This window comes from Camelus dromedarius, chromosome 10 (genome assembly GCF_036321535.1).
Source record: "Camelus dromedarius isolate mCamDro1 chromosome 10, mCamDro1.pat, whole genome shotgun sequence".
In the NCBI taxonomy this organism is placed as follows: domain Eukaryota; kingdom Metazoa; phylum Chordata; class Mammalia; order Artiodactyla; family Camelidae; genus Camelus; species Camelus dromedarius.
The window spans coordinates 8,493,718-8,507,546 of record NC_087445.1 but is presented as its reverse complement, the minus strand read 5'-3'; the positions used below and the strand labels follow the sequence as shown (position 1 = coordinate 8,507,546).

Genomic DNA, 13,829 nt, shown 5'->3' with positions numbered 1-13,829 from the left:
ACCACAATATTGTAGATCAACTATACTTGAATAAAAAATAAACGAATAAAATAAAAATAAAATGTCTTTCTGTATTGAGCAAGAGAAACAAAATGTCCAGCTCCTTGAACTATAAACAGATCTGGCAGTGAAGAAACATTTCCTTCTTAGCAGCAGTCCAGCATCTTTACGCTGGAGTCATCAGCACAGTCATTAGCATCTTAATTAAGCTGCAGGCACTTTATGTGTGAAGTAGATGCAGTGCATTTGTAAAGGTTTTTGCTGGATGCTCAGGCTGTGATCAAACATTGAAAGACAGCCTGGGGCACTTCTTGTCCACCCCTGCGCATGGCCCCAACGAGAGGGGAACGGCTTCACTGAGAGACAAATACGTGCGAGGGACTAATCAGCCAGTTAGAGCTATTATCAGAGCAACTGAGCCACCGAAGTGACAGCATGACTGAAGTGTAGATGACATTCTCTTCTGCCTTTGCTGCAAACAGGAATCCATGTGCAGGCACCCTCTATGTCAGTCTTAAGGAAACCATCATGGAATTTCAGCATTGCCAACTTCAGAGATGGCTTCTTTTCAAGCTAGGAGCCTTTGTGAAGTTACACCAAAAATGAACCGACAGAAACACAATCAATTCCATGATGGGAAAAGGAAAAGGACATACAGCTGTATTAATTGCTTTACTGCCCTTCCCACCAAAACAGATGAGATCCGTGGCATCACACACTCACAGTCATCTCTGCTCTAACAGGGAGAGAATTCAGGGGGAAAGGAAAGAAGAAAAAGCTTCTGATATGGCTTCCTTTCTGGGTGCACTGACTTTTGGAAAAGATAAGAGTGTCTTAAATAGCTAATTAATTCTACAAACATACTTTGATGTCCTACCACTAATGAGGCTTTCATACACCCAGGAGAACAAACATGAGAAGGAGGACATCCCCAGTCAAGCTCAGGTATGTGAGGCCAGCCACTAACAAACATATAGAAAAATCCTTTTGGTGCTTTCAGCCTCTTTTTTCCCCACACCTTTTCTTATTTCCCATTACTCTTCCCTCCTTTCAGTCATCTACCTTCAAAGTCTCTCAGAAAAATCCCTGACGACATCCAATGACCTGTTTAAATGGCCTATTTAAAACAACTAAAAGAGGATGAGAGAATGATCCTTATGGTAATAAAAAGTATAAATTTAAACAAAAAGGCTACATTATACACTCTAGTGAAAGTCTTAAACAAACACAAGAATGGTTGATATCAATATTTTTAATACAATTGTTTTTTTTATTCCCCACTTGTTTTTTTCTAATCTACTTCACAGGCAGCTGAGAGAGTAAACATAATAAAATGCATTTTAATCATGTCACTTTTGCCATGAAAAACTTTAATAGCTTTTTAATGATCTTAAGATAAAAATCAAATCCTTGAAGTAGGCTTCCAAGATTTGCACAAGCTCCTATGCCATCTAGTGCCCCTCTCTCCTTTTTAGCTCAAAACGCATTAACCCACTGGGCTTCCTTTTAGTTATTAAAGTAGATCTTCCCACATCAAGAGACTTTATGCTTCCTTTGCCTCCACTGGTTTACGGGGAACTCCACTCTCCCAACTCTCAAGCCACCTCCCCTACACACACACACACACCCATTCTCATCATCTACATACTTCTTTTTTCAGTTCTCCATTTAAATGTCAGTTCCTTGGAGAAAGTCTTCCTTCTGCTCTGTTCCTCTCTCCCACAGCACTGTGCTTCTAACCACCCCACCCCATAAGGATTTTCACATGTGGTTACTGTACTTTTTAAAGTAATTACTATTTAATTTCCTTTCTTCCCTCTGTATAGTAACCTCTACAGGGGCAAGGACCATGTTTGTTCTGTTTAATACTGTCCACCTGGCATACACATGCAGGCAGGTACATTAGTAGGTATTCAGTAAGCATTTATGGAATGAATAAATGAATGACTAGAATATGCAGATCAATAAAAATGAGAACACATAAAACATAAATTCTGAAATTAGACTCAAATTAGTTCTGAGTTTCTTGACAAACAGAAAGAAAAGAGGAAATTGATCAATTTTGATCAATTGTATAAGGAGAATCAAATCAATTCTTCAAGGCAACAAAACCTTTCCTATTTCTAAAGAATACAGAAAACTTTCTCAAGGAGGTAATTTTCCTTCACAGTTCTAATCATGAATTATACGTGTATGATCATCAATGGGTGTATCCTAGACTCCAAAGTTCTCCAAGGGACAGGCCTTGTGTGTTTTCCTTACGAAAACACCCCAGGAAACAAGGTAGTGTCTGAAATATCAGGAGACCCTGCTACTAACCCATTTATTCTTTCATTCAACAAATATTTACTAAGCAGTTACTATCTGCTCATCACTGCCTAAGATAGTAAAGAAATGCCAGGAATAAATGATGGAAATAGTATACCTTATCACTTTACAGCAACAGTGGTCACAAGTTTCACTTGGCTACTTTGAGTTCTCATTGTTTTTGCTGCTGTTGTTGGCATTTGATAAAGTATGAGAGATAACATTAAAACATGGTAAAACTATGTAATAAGGAGCGTAATGAAAGTTTTCAAAATAGTTCACCTCTGAAAGGTTCAGCTTGTTTCAGGATAGAATTGGGAGTAACTAGAGGAGGCAGGAGAGTGCAGGCCCCTTGCTACCACTTCTCCAGCTGAATTCACAGCAGATCCTGAAGGAAGAAATACTCAGGTCGGAACTTGCTGATGACAGCTGGGAGTGCTCAAGCTCCTCTGTGCTCACTCTTGTTCCCAAGCATTCTGTAGGTTGGGGCTGGCTCACCAGATTTTCTTTTCTTTGCAGCAGGAGTCAGTAGAGAGCCAAACTACTTTTCCTTCTTCTTTCAAGTCAACCTAGTGTTTTCAGCATCCCAGCTCCATGCAGTGATTTTCATTTGAAGAACTTTGCAGTAAGTTACTGCATAGAAATATATAGAAGGGGGGTGGGGGAACCAAAAACAGAATCATGATTCTTGGGCTGTCGTTCCTGATTCCATCTGGAGATGGTAGCTTGATGTTACACTAAACTTAAGCCATTAGACTTTAATTCATTAAAGGAGAATACACTCATCATCAAAAGAAATGAGTCATCCAATCTCTTCTCCTTCAAAGGCATATTCTAAAGCACAAAGTTTGGAAGAGGCAATCGACAATGATTCACTCATGTTTCCAGGAGATTCTTCATTTTTTTTTTTTTTTGGAAGCATAGTTGATTTACAATGTTGTGCTAGTATATATTCTTTTTCAGATTCTTTTCTATCATAGGTTATTACAAGATATTGAATATAGTTCCCTGTGCTATACAGTAGGTCCTTGTTGACTATCTATTTTATATATCATAGTGTGTATATGTTAATCCCAAACTCCTAATTTATTCCTCCCCTCTTTCCCCTTTGGTAACCATAGTTTTTCTGTCTGTGAGGCTCTGTCTGGCTTGTAAATAAGTTCATTTGTATCATTATTTTAGATTCCACATATAAGTGACATCATATGGTATTTTTCTTTCTCTTTCTGGCTTATTTCACTTAGAATGATGATCCCCAGATCCATCTATGTTGCTGCAAATGACAGTATTTAATTCTTTTTTATGGCTGAGTATTATTCCATTGTATAAATATACCACATCTTCTTTATCCAGTCATCTGTCAATGGACATTTAGGTTGCTTCCATGTCTTGGCTATTGTAAATAACAGATTCTTTGCATGTGTACGGAACTCTGCCATTGTGATCCTCTCTCATAATTTCTCTGCACCTCATGAAATCTGGTTATGAACATCAATGACCCTCCTGAGGGTTCTGCAAAGAAGATCACTCCACTTGTAGATGAATTTGGGCAACAGGTAAACTCAGTCTTCCTCAAAAAGCAGGACTAGATAGCTGCTTTCCGCTAAATGGATACATCCTTACCAGAGCCATGGCTTTATTGAAGTCATTTAATCACTGGACATCACTTTCCTTTACTATAAAATAGGGACAACAGTATGTCTTGTCTCTGCCACAGGCTTTTCTAAGGATAAAGTGATGATAGACATGTGAAAATGCTCCCTGACATTTCCAGGGGTGGGAAGGATATGAGGTTAAGCTCTTCATTCTTGATGAGCAAAAACTACTCCGCATATTTTGCAGGCATTTTTTAATCCTCTTCCACTCAGCTTTCCCATAGAATGTATGTGAAGTATTTGAGTTCAAGGTTAAAGGAAGGCTTACATGTTCTACTCCCATCAAAGTTTATCACCAGAAATATATTGTACATACACAGCAGATTCCTCTTTTGCCCGATAATATGCATACTTACATCTCTCTAGATGAAAATATTAGAAAGCTTGCTATGTGATTTTAAAATTAGTTCAATTTAATTTTTGCTCCATTTATTATCACAATCCTAAATCTATTTGGACATTTGAAAAATAATGCAGAATAAGGTAGGCAAGCTTTATTTATTTTTTGCAAAGCAGGAAAGAATATCAAACCAGAAAAACCATAAGAATTTCAAAAACAAAATACAAAATTTCACATCCTACTTCAGTGAAATAGTCCAAATGAGAGAATCAAATTGCTGTTATTCTCATTTAAATAGCTCAGCAATATCTAAAACAAATGAGTCACAAGCTTGTTTTTGTATCACTTATCTCAGATTTCCCTTTCAGGAACATTTTTGGAAGTAGAAATAATGTCAGTGATAGCTTCATCTCATGTTCTGGAAAAACAGAGCAGAAAATTGCCCACCCCTGGTGCATTAGATGAAGAAATGCCTAAATTATTCAAATAACCCACAGTACCCATGCTTGCACTGACTTCTGAATGATTCTCTTTGATACAAGTTACTTCCCTAGAGTGGGCATTCAGCTCTAATCTTCACTGCCCTTCATTTCTCAGAATTTTCTCCTCCATAGTTCTGTTTATTTATCACAGGATTGTCAAAGCCTTAGTTGATTTCTTGACTACCAGAATGGGGAGGCCTATATCAAATCTGTGTTCAGTGGCTTTACTAGCTGGGAAAATGAGTGCCATTCATTCACTCAGTCATTCAAGAACATTTATTCATGTACTAGAATAATGTTAAATACACAAGATACAGAGGTTAAAGGCCACAATTCTTGCACTCAAGGGTGTTACTCAATTGGTCTAGACAATTAAGGAGAAGATTACTATACAGACATACACAAAACAATCACAAGAACATACAAACATCCAAGTACACACACAGAGATGGACATAAACACAAATTTCTATGAAAGTACAGATAAAAGGTCCCTAATTCAGAGTGAGAGAAAATCCATCAAACCTTGATGGAGATCATATTTGAATTGAGTCTCAACAAGGAAAGCAGATTTGCTCCCCAATGGGTATTTGACAATGTCTGGAGGCATTTTTAGTTGTCACAACTGGGGGCTTGCTACTGACATCTAGTGAGTAGAGGGAAGACACACCATGCAACACCATGCAATGCACAAGGCAGCCCCCCACAACAAAGAATTATACGGCCTAAAATGTCAATAGTGTCACTTTGAGGAACCTTATTGTAAAGGATAAAAATGCAATTTAGATTGATTTAACCAAGCAAAAGGTTCACATATTTGAAAAGTCCAGTGGTATATTCATTAATTAAACAAGTAAACACTGAGTGCCTACTAGGTTTGGGTGATGTTGTAGGTAAAGGACATAAAACAAAAGCAAAACAGGGAAAGTCCATGTATTCACTGAACATCTACCTCAGTGAAAGGGAATAAAGTATATACTGAAACAAATAGGTAAATATATAATATGTCAAATAATAGACATTTTAAGAGGAAAAATTAAGCAGAATAAGGGATAAAAGTCATATTAGAGAACCAGGAGTTACTGGGTATATGTACTGGGTAAAAGGTGATCAGGCAACTGTTTTCTATTTTAAACAGGATTGGTCAGACTTCTCACTTATCTGTTGACATCTGAACAAGGATTTGAAAGAAATAGGGGGAAAACTGTTTGAATATTTTGGGGAAGAACACTTCAGGGAGAAGGTGCAGAGGCCCTGAGAGAGAGGTGACAGAAATAATAAAGGAACCACAATTAGGTTCATTTAACTGGAGTGCAAATGGATGACAGGCAGAATGAGGGGCCATAATATTAGGGTGGAGGGGAACGTTGGTTCACATGGGGCATTACCCTTCTCACTGTGGGTGAGAAGGGAAGGTTTGGAGCAGAGGCTAACAAGATGGGAAGGTTTGGGGGGAGGATGATGCAACAGGAGATGTGTGTAACAGACTGACTCTGGCCATTCTGCTGATTATACTGTAGAGTGTGAGACCTGGTAAGAAGCTATGACAATGACCAAGGCAAAAGATGATGATGGCTTGGACCAGGATGCTAGGATAGAAGGTGTAAAAAGTGCTTAGAGGATGAACCAACTTTCAGAGTAAAGGTGATAAAATGTATTGATAGAATGGAAGTGAGGTACAGCAGAAAGAGAAAAGTCAGTGATGATTCTGAGGATTTTTGCCTCATGAGCAAATTTAAGTGTTTGGGGGGAAAAGTGACATGTTTATGAAACAGAATGGACAGTAAGGTTTTGGCCTATTGTGGGAAGGAGAGGATAGAATAAAATCAGAGAGATCAGAGAGACAGGCCGGGGTAGCTTCTCTAAGAAGGGGCAGGAAGGTGAAAATATCTGTATTTTTGTTCTAAGTGGAAAGGGAAGGCACTGGAGGGTTTTAAATAAGACTGACATGATTAATACACATTATTCAGATTCCTCTGGCTCCTCTGTGGAGATTAGATGCAAGGGCCAACAGAATGAGGAACAGCCAGTTGAGAGAGGTGATTGCTTTAGTCCAAGCAAGCCAGGATGATACCTGGACTGGACAGTAACAGTGGAAGATGGAAATAACTAGAAGGAACTGAGCTAGGTTTTACAGGTAGATCCAATAGGCTTTGCTGATGGTTTGCCAAGGAGATTAAAGGAAACAAAGGACTTAAGATGGTGAAGGAAATCAGTTTCCTCGATCAACTCATACTCTTGATATCATCTGCTACCATTTAATCAGAAACACCACATTCTAAAACACAGCTACACCTGCCTGAGTCATCTTTATCTCCTGCTACACAAGAAACTCAGCCAACTGGCTTAATGAATGTTAGAAATGGATTTTTTGTTGATAATACTAACAGCTCATAAATAGCAAACGACTCTAGAAATGGTTTCTCATGAGAATATGGAAGTAAAGAAAGCCAGCCAAAACCCTGCCATTGTATATTCTTCCCCTTTATTTTTGATATGTAAATCTTTTCAAAAGCTTCTTGCCAGTTATACAACCCAGGAATAGCTTTCTCAGAGACCTGGGAGCCACCCTTCTGAAATGCAGTCACTGAGAATTCTAGAGCCCCCATCTCCCAGTCTGTGTAGGAGGGTATGAACCTAACTTTGGCAGGCAGCTCACTCCAAGTTGCAAAATTACCTCCTGTCATGAAGACACAAAAAAAGCTTATTTTTCCTTTGGATAAAGCCAATTAGCAAACACAGATGACCGATCCTCCTACTCTAGCTCTCTGTTGCCCCAGAGTTGAGCTTAGACATAGTTGTGGTTTCCAACAACTATCGTAAAAGCCTTGAATAATATCTTCCTTGCCTGTTTTGTCCCATGCAGTTTCTTCTTTGACCATAACTACCATGATTTATCAGAAAGAACCTAATAGTTAAGACAGACCGAATGGACAAAGCCGATCCACAGCAATCTGAACAGCCTTGGACAAGTTACCCTCTCTAAGCCTCGGTCTACTCACCCTTTAATCACAGATATTATCATAAGAATATTGTAAAGACTAAAATCACTAATGTCTGTAAAACCTAGTGTACCACCCAAAGAAATTGACAATCTAAAAAACTATTAATGCCTCTTCTTCCTAACTCATCTCCTTAGCCAGTCACTTAACACACTGCAAGGTGAGACAGTGGTCTTATATGCTATATGTCAGAGACAGACACTTCTTTGAAGAGACTGCACATGATCTTCAGGTATTCTTTTTTCTTTTCTTTCCATGTATGAATTTCGGATATAAACTCCCATTACTCAAGGCAGGCCCGCCTGCAGGCACCATTTTGGTTGTCTGTAGGTAGACCACCACCTGGAACAGCTGAAAAGCCCTATCACCTAGAAAAGTGGAGACTGAAGAGAAGTAGTGGGAGACCTCAAACTGACAAGCTGACATCTACACATATCCGCAGCCCTACGAGAGCCTCCCCCCAGGTTAGAAGCCCCCGTAGGACCCAGTTCTGCTGCAGGCAGCTGAGCTGACGTCTCTCTCCAAAGCAGCATCTGGAGGCGCTCTCCCCTGCAAGCGGCTCCCTCTGACCTCACTCTCTTCTAAGCCATTTATTGTTTAAGGCTAATAACCTACAACCCTATGTTATAAAACATTTTCAGTAAATGCAGTCTTCAGGGTGAAGTATCGTTTCCTAACGTTAGCTCTCTCCCTTTATTAATACTTGTTCTCTCATACTGGGACAGGTGAACAGTGAGTGCCCTTTTCATTGGTTTCATTCATCTGGTAAGTATCTAGAGGCCAGCACTTCAATCAATACGTGCAAGCTTTCAGAATTACATTGCCCTCTGTTATGAAGCTAGAGAAAATGTCCTCTTTGTGTTTGTCTCCATTTCCTCTGTTCAATTGTTTTGGAACAAATACAGATTCTCACCTAATTGAATATCACCTGTGAATGTTTGTAATCGTCCTCAGGCAGCATTATGAGAAGGAGTAGGGGCGGGGAGCATTTCCTATTTCTAAAACTAGTATTGTGTTCCTGAAAGCTTTTTTTTAAAATTATTTTGATAAATTGAATCATACGCAGTGCGGAAGAGGCACAGGCTGTTTAAATAATACCTGTAATGACTGACTGGATTAAGAAAATAATTTATCTCCTCCCAACTCCGATCACTGTTTACCCGGGAAAAGAGGGACACTCTCAGTGGAGGGTAGACTATGAAACTACTCATGGTCTCTCACTCAGCCAAGTTTGGTAAATTGACCCAAAATAAATAGACTGCCAAATACTTCTCTGGCAAGTATAGGCTAATTGGGGATCAGCAGACAGCTGAAATTTGGAGTCTGCAACCATGATGGCAAGCGACATCCAAGTCCCCCATCACAAGGGAAGGAAACACTTTTACAGAGAGGGAACGGAGGCTGGGAGGGCTCTAGTAAACAAAGAGCCCCCGACTTTTCATTGGCTGAGTCCTTGTCAGGAAAGAAGAAGAGTTTTTCTTCTTCCTGTTGGGCTCTGCTAACCTCATAGGGTGTGAGAGCTACCCCTCTGGTTCCCAAACTCTTTAATTGGGGTTTCTGTTTATTAATTTTTCACAGGGGTTTGATTTTCCCCACCCACAGCGAATCAGAAACAGAATGCTGCTCTTACTGGTTGGAGTATATTGTCTTGTTTGGGCGGGGGAAAATGAGGAATGTTTGTTAATGAAGCACAACTTTGAGCACTGTCATCGGGCAGCCAGTTGCCCCAGTTCACCTGGACTGTCCCAGTGTTAGCACTGGACATCATGCACTCCAGAAACTCCTTACTCCCTGGCAAACCTGAATTGGCCACTGTCAGGGAGGAAGAAATTTTCCTCTCCCCTTCTAGGTTCTTCTGGCTGGTCGTGAATTAAACTGGCAGGAGATGGATTAATAAGAGAAAAACAAACAAGTTCAATAGCACGTGAGAGACCCAGGAACACTGAGTAACTTGTCAAAATGTCTGAGACCCTCACCTTAAATACATCTTCAGCTAAAGACAAAAGAGGATGTTGGGGGTACTGGTCTGGGACTACAAAGGGGAGGAAGGCAATGCACACAGAGATGGAAAAGTAAATGTTTGTTAAACAAATGTTTGCTGGGCCCTGCAGAGACAGTGGGGCACACAACACTCTGCTCTCCAGGCCCGGCCAAGTCCCCCCCACCAGGCCTAGCCAGGATACTTTGGATATATGTCTGGTGATAGCTCTATTTCCAGAAAAGACCTCTTACCTAAACTCTTTTGGGCAGTAAGGGGAAGGTAACAAGAAAAACTTCCTGACTTTTCTGTTTCTTAAAAATAATCAGCCTACATTAATCCTCATGCCAAAAAGATGCGTTTTGGAGTGGACATTCTTGCTTTTTTCTATCACCCTAGCATTGTACCTTCCTTCATCTTTTCTAACATTTTTATCTTTATGGAGAACTCTATGGTGGATTTTAATCATTTAAATAGTTATCCAGTAGTTTACTCAGTCATTTTACTATATTGTAAGCAACTTTTTAAGGTTAACTATACATAGGCTCATTAACTTTGGACACACAGCTTAGTAATTTTACCAGTGTCCAAGTAGGCAACAGTGAACATAGCAGTTATTTTAAAAGAAAGAACTTAATATAAAGAATTGTTAACCAGTGAGCAGTTGAATACACAAGGAGACAATGGCCAAACCATATATGACAATGAAACTGATGCCACAACTTCTACAGCAATCAACCAAGTACAGTCAGGGGTTGTTCAGTGACAACCAGCTTCCATACTTTTGGCCCTGCTTCCAACTCAGGACCAACCAGAGAAAGGCAAATTGCCCTCAAAATCAACCACATAAGATCCCTACTTCTAGCTGGCCCACTTCCAGCTTCTTCGTGCAGACAACCTCCAATCACAGCACACCCAAAGCCCTCCTTTTGTTTTTCACTGTAATGCTTTCCTACTCACCTTTCTGTCTTCAAGATGCTGTAAAATGCAAGTGACAGTGGATGATTGAGTAAATAGCCTCCATTTGTTCTCATCTGGGAAATTTTTGTTTATTTTCACACCAAGAGCAGATTACCTGAAAAGGCACAAACGGAGTAGTTTTGTTACCACAAAAAGTGTAACTACAGGGAGCAACTACCAGTCCTAGGGCCAGGGGAACAAAAGGAAGAGGTTAAAGTTACTGAAACACAGAAGCTTGGAGAGAGGGCCTTTCACCTAGACCCATGATGAGAGTATGCCATGAGCTCAACCCTCCACACCACAGGCTGACACACAGGCGCACACACATACTCACTTCACAAAATATTTACTTTTTAACAGAATTGATGTTCCTTACTGAGGGCCAACTCTGTATTAGGCCAGGTAATAATATCTAAAGCAGGTATTAGCTGTTCAAAGTCTGGTACAAAGACCTCTAGGAGCCTCAAGATAGTTTCAAGGATTCTACAAAGTCAAAACTACTTTCATAACAATGCTAAGTTACATGTTCTTCTTTATTGTGCTGGCATTTGTACTGATGGTGTAAGGTTAATCAGGGATAGCCAACATATATAAAAATAGATTTAAAAAATTTCTTCTGTATAGCACAGGGAACTATATTGAATATCTCGTAATAACCTTTAATGAAAAAGAATATGAAAAGGAATGTATGTATGTATATGCATGACTGGGACATTGGGCTGTATACCAGAAACTGACACATTATAACTGACTGTGCTTCAATTTAAAAAAAAAAAATTACTCAGGGAAAAACGGATGGAACCTTAGCATGAATCAAGGCACTGGCACCAAAATAAAAATGTGCCCTAATAACATTACTCATCACAGCCATGCACTTGTAAGAAAAAAGTTACAAATAAAAGCCAGCCTCACTTAAGATTGTTTTTAATGAAGCAGTACACATGATTAGGTTTCTTAAATTTTACCTCTTGAGCGCCCATCTTTTTAATATACTATATGATTAAATGGGAAGTACACATAAAGTCCATCTGCCATCTACCGAATTCCGGATTACAGCTGTCTCAAGGAAAAGCACTCGTGTGGTTATTTGAGGTGCAAGCTGTATGTGCCACCTCTTTCATGGGACATTTTTACCTGAATGAATAGCCAGAACACAAACAATGGTTTTCAGGCGTGGGTATGTGGCAGATACTCTTTTGAAAATGACAAAGTGAACCTGTCACTTTAAGAAAAACAACTAACAGTATTTGTGGCCACTGATGAAAACTGAACTTTCAAGTGAAAATTAGAATACTGAAGACTTGTGTTTGCCATCATGAGCTTGACAGCTTTCTGACACTTAAAGACTTCCTATCCAATAGGTGGTGCGTACAACAAATGCGATTTTGTTTGTTTGCTGTTGGATATCCTATGACAGAATGTGTCAGTATTTGGAAGACCTGCACAACTCAGTAAGCCAAAATTTTCCAGCCAACTCACACACGATGCTTAAAGTCCTAACCAGGTGAAAGATGCGTTCCAAGTGCAAGGCAGACAATGACCCTGAGTATTACACAGTACAGAATGCTCACTGATGTGGTTTAAGATTCCGGACTGCAACTGGTCTTCTCATAAACTACCACTTGTTGAGCTTGGGTGGAATATCAAAAGAACATACCCATAATAACCTTTAGAAAAGGCTTTAAGAGCTTTCTTCTCTTTTCCAACTACGTATCTGTGTGGGGCTACCTTCCCTTCACGTACTTCACCCACATGTCAACAGATCACACACAGAGGTATGCAAGAGAATCCAGCTGTCTTTGAGACATCAAAGACATCAGTGAAATATACAATGCTACTCTCTAAAGTTTTTTTATTAGACTTATTTTAATTAAAATATATCATTTGTGTTAACATGTAATGGGTTTATTATTGCTTATTTTCTTGGCTCTTTTCAGTTTATTGCATGAAGGAGTTACACCAGTCCAAGTTAAAAGCAGACACCAAATGGTTACATGATACAAGCTGTGAAGTTTTTAAGCTTGTGACAAGGGACAGAATGGAAATTCCACTCATTGCAAGGAAATCCTCACTTAAGCTTCATTGAGCCAAACGCACTTAAAATCCATGAACCTTCAGCTGGTCGACCTTAGCCAGTCCAGTCTCTAGCAGGAACTGACCTATGTTCCTGCACTGGTCACCCTGTAGCTGAATCACTTCTCCGTATTCTGGGTGCTCGATTACAGTGCCATTGCAGGCAAGTTTCTTCTTAAATGCCCTCACTAGTTTCTTTTTATCGTAATCATCAGAGATCCCTTGGACAACAGTAAGGGTTTTCCTGCCATTTCTCCGTTGAATTTTTATATGGATATAATCCTCAGCGCCAGCAGGAAGAGAGCATCACCCTTACTTGCATCAGCAAAGGGGTCGAAAGAGTGGAGGTTCTGGACAGCGGACATACGATATGATTCCCAGTGATTTTTAAGGGTTAAAGGAGTTTGGGGCCAAAAATGCTTGAGAACTGCTGCTTTAGATCCATCATCTCATTTTATCTGCAATCATTCTTTGAGATATAGGCTATAATTGTATTTTCAAATGAGCTGTCTGAGATTCAGAGAGAATAAGTAACTTGCCAAACGTCACTCAGTCAGTTAGTAGGCGCCAGAGTTTACATAATTCGCCACTGGGTGTGTATACAGTGGAGTAAAATATTACAAAACAGCCAGATAAGGCAAATCTATGGTTCATAGAAGACATTTTTGTAACTAGCTCCACAGAAATGTCTGCATGCTCTTAAATCCTCTTGGGGAATCTTGTTACCATTCAGAGGGTCATCCAACATCATGTGAGAGCTGTAGTGCATTTTCCTGGCATGTGCCCTGTGTTGGTTGTATATTTGGAGCTTCTAAATGCTATAGCAGATGGCTGAACAGATCTGTCACCAAGTGACCTAGATCCTTGGGATGATAAATATAATATGTGGCCTTCTCCAGTAAATGCCTAGGAAGAGGAGGAAGGACGGTAGGGGTTTACCTAGTGCATTACATCTCACTTAATCCTCACCACAGTCCCTGAGAGGGAGGTTTTCTCATGTTTAAAATAGTATCAATGATGGGGCTGATGGAGG

General features: G+C 39.7%; 1 long non-coding RNA gene and 1 pseudogene across 2 annotated transcripts in view; both read right to left on the bottom strand.

The window, feature by feature from the left end:
* LOC116151468 (uncharacterized) overlaps positions 1-13,829 on the bottom strand; it is a 241,574-nt gene that overhangs the window by 65,584 nt on the left and 162,161 nt on the right. For both annotated transcript variants that reach the window (XR_010382596.1, XR_010382595.1), the window contains one exon: positions 10,724-10,838. This is a non-coding gene — a long non-coding RNA (uncharacterized LOC116151468). The remainder of the gene's footprint in view (positions 1-10,723; positions 10,839-13,829) is intronic.
* LOC135322334 (eukaryotic translation initiation factor 1-like) lies at positions 12,804-13,168 on the bottom strand (annotated as a pseudogene).